Source organism: Sinocyclocheilus anshuiensis, unplaced genomic scaffold (genome assembly GCF_001515605.1).
Source record: "Sinocyclocheilus anshuiensis isolate Anshui unplaced genomic scaffold, SAMN03320099.WGS_v1.1 scaffold2797, whole genome shotgun sequence".
In the NCBI taxonomy this organism is placed as follows: Eukaryota; Metazoa; Chordata; class Actinopteri; order Cypriniformes; family Cyprinidae; genus Sinocyclocheilus; species Sinocyclocheilus anshuiensis.
The window spans coordinates 19252-22801 of NW_015538102.1; positions in this window are offsets into that span (position 1 = coordinate 19252).

Genomic DNA, 3550 nt, shown 5'->3' on the forward strand with positions numbered 1-3550 from the left:
ATAGGGAAGGCTCAAAACACTGGTGTGCGGTTCCTGAGATGCCCTTTGCCAATAGGGTTGACAGGAGGATCTGGTGGTTAACCATGTCAAAAGCAGCGGACAGATCCAGCAAGATAAGTATTGAAGATTTGGAATCCGGTCTTGCCAGTCTTAGGGCTTCAACAACTGAGAGCAAGGCAGTCTCGGTTGAATGCCCACTTCTGAAACCAGACTGGTTGCTGTCAAGGAGGTTGTTCTGTGTGAGAAAGGCAGAGACTTGGTTGAACACAGCTCGTTCAAGTGTTTTTGCAATGAAAGGAAGAAGGGAAACTGGTCTGTAGTTCTCTAAAAGAGATGGGTTAAGGGTGGGTTTCTTAAGTAGTGGGGCTATACGAGCCTGTCTAAATGTTGAGGGAAAAACACCAGTGTGAAGAGATATGTTAATGATGTGAGTGAGTGCAGGTACAGCTGCAGGAGAAATGGCTTGAAGGAGATGATATGGAATAGGATCAAGCGGACAAGTAGTAGGATGATTAGAAAGGATGAGTTTGGAGACTTCTGCCTCAGAGAGTGAAGAGAAGGATTTGAATGAGTGTATGTTTGCTGGTAAGATGTGCTTGACAGATTGTGGTGTGGAAAATTGTGCACTGATGTTTTTAATTTTATTAATGAAAAACGTGGCAAAGTCGTCAGCTATTAGAGTTGATGCAGGAGGGGGAGGAGGAGCATCCAGCTTACAATCTCAGTCAGTGACTCCAAAGATACCGGCTCAAAATGGGTAAAAGTAGCAGAGCACAGAGTAGGAACCGATGGATCCAAATTACAATTAACAATCTCAGCTCTAATTGCCATAATCTTGTTTACAATAAAAAAATTTTAAAAATCTTCACAAGTCAAAGACTCATCAACTCTCTCACTTGGATTTATAACAGAATTTATAGTACTGAATAGAACTCTAGGTTTATGATTGTCACGGTTCGAAAGAGGCAAAGACTCAAATGCAGGCAGATGGGCTCTCTTTATTTATAAATCACAAAATAAACAAAAACACAAATGAAACCACCCCAAAGGGGAAAAAGCTAGAGTAACATAAATGCTGAAAATGGGACATAAACTGGGCACAGGGCAGACAGAAATCACAGGCATGAACACAACCTACGTGAGACAAACGAGCCCATAACAGAAAACACAGGGAGCTTAAAAAGAAAAAAAGCAATCAGGTAAACAGCTGGAGCAAATGAATCAATGATCAGGTATTGAGAGAACAGGTGAGTGGAGTCTGGGGAATGGAGTCCGGGAGTAAGGGAGATGGCGACCTCTGGTGGTGAGAGGGAGAAACACAGGGCCCGGACCCCTGACATTGATAGCTACTAGCAATTAACTCTGAAAGGTATTTCTTTTTAGCTTCTTTAACAGAACTTTGATAAGTGGAAAGAGATTCCCGAAAAATGTCATAAGACACCTGGAGTTTATCCCTCTTCCAGTTGTGCTCAGCTTTTTCTACAGGCTTGTCTGAGAGCCAGGGTGACCTCATAAGCCAGGGCTCAGTTTTTGGCTTAGCAGATCTAACTGTTAAAGGAGCAACAGAGTTTAAAATGGAAGAGCAAGAAGAACTAAACTCAACTAAACTTAAACTCAATTAGTAACATCTTCACATCAATATGGGAAGGGGGATTCTCCAAGGTTGTCGTAAGAGGGGCTCGAATAAACAGATTTTCAAAATGTTCAACAGCTGTAGAGTCTAATTTCCGAACATAACGAGTAGAAACAACAGACCTACTTGTCTCATGACTGAAAGACATCTCAAAAGTGACAGCTTTATGATCTGAAAAGGCCACATCCTCTAGTACAATATTACAAATTGACAGACCATAAGATAATACAAGATCTAGGGTATGTGCACGGTAATGTGTAGGCCCATGAACATGTTGCAGTAAAGTAAAAGAATCCACAAGATTTAAAAAATCCTTTGTCAAAGTATAGAATGGGCAATCAACATGGATGTTAAAAAAAAGTCCACTCACAGAGTCAGCAAATTGCTGAATAAAGTCCTTATTCAGTTTGGGTGGCCGATATATTAATGCACATACTACAGGACCAGAGTGCACCATTCTTTGAGACAACTGCAGTTTAAAGCTAGAAAAAACATCAGCACGCAAAATCTTGCAGTTAAAAGAGTTTTTAAATATAGATGCAAGACCTTCTCCTTGTCCCGACAGTCTAGGAGTATTAAAATAATTACAGTTCGATGGGACAAGTTCAGAAAAAGGACTGAGATCTCCTATGGTAGCCCAAGTTTCAGTCATAAATAAAAAGTCCAAGTCCCTAGCGTTAAAAAAACCCATGCAAAATAAACGTTTTATTTAAAAAAGATCTTGTATTGATCAAGGTTAGCCTTTTCACCATATAATCATCATTTACCAGTGAAGCACAGCATAGATGGCTGAGATTACGCAAATTCACACCGCGTCTCCGAAGACGTGGAGTCCGGTGCCATAGAACCTCGCTGCTGAAGTCTGAAACAACAGGTGTAATGCATTGGAATCGAGGTGCGAAAGAGCAGCAGGAGATGACTCTGTGGTCGTCCGGTTGTAGATCCGTGGGTAGACAGCGAGGATGGATTAACTCAGGCGACATCAAACGCGACCTCACCCCAACCAGCACTCCACCTCGTTTTCCACGCTTTCTGTGATGCCTCATCCAGCGCAGAACACACGACAGCCGGCACAGGTAAGTTTGGACATAGTAAAGAGCCAGGGTGATGATTAACACCTGGCCCGCTAAGCTCAACATTAAGCCGATCTTCCATATGATTTTTAATATCCAGAAGCGTCTGGCAGTCATAGACCAACCGAACCGCAGAGTGTTGAGTCAAAGAGACTGAGACAAACACAGATAACAGCAATATACAGACGGAGAACAGACGGCTTGCCACACACACTGGCACCACTTGACACTAATATAACATAAAAATAATTAACATGCAAGCATAGGCAGAGTTTCTATTTATAACACGCATTTAAAGTTAATCCTATTATGGATTTTTGAAAATTACCTTTCATGCAGTGTGTAACACAACTCTAAGTGAATGAAAACATCCTGCAAAGTTTTACCTCTGAAAGTGCACTGTGTATAAAGTTATTGTCTCTCAAAAGAAAGAGTTGACTCTGAATCATTGAAACGAGTCGTTTTTAAAATGAATCCCAAGCCGTTTCATGTTGACGTCAACATGAAACATTAGCATATTGCCCGCCCATTTGTTGGTCCTTTCGCGTTGGTCTCACAAACGCTGCTTTATCAGGCATTACAGGCATGATGAAATGAAAATGAGACCAATCGGACCAATCACCGCAGATTAGTCACGTAAAGGAGGGGTTTGGAAATATGAATCATTGAGTGAATCGTTTGGGAGGCACTGAGCAAGTGAGATAAAAATAAATGCATATTATAAGACAATGAAAGTGTTTTGACCTTGCATGCATGTCAACCTGTTTTTGGGGACTCCCAAAACCAAAATATGAACCTTTCATTACCCATAATAGGGGCACTTTAAAGCGTTGATCAGTGTAGC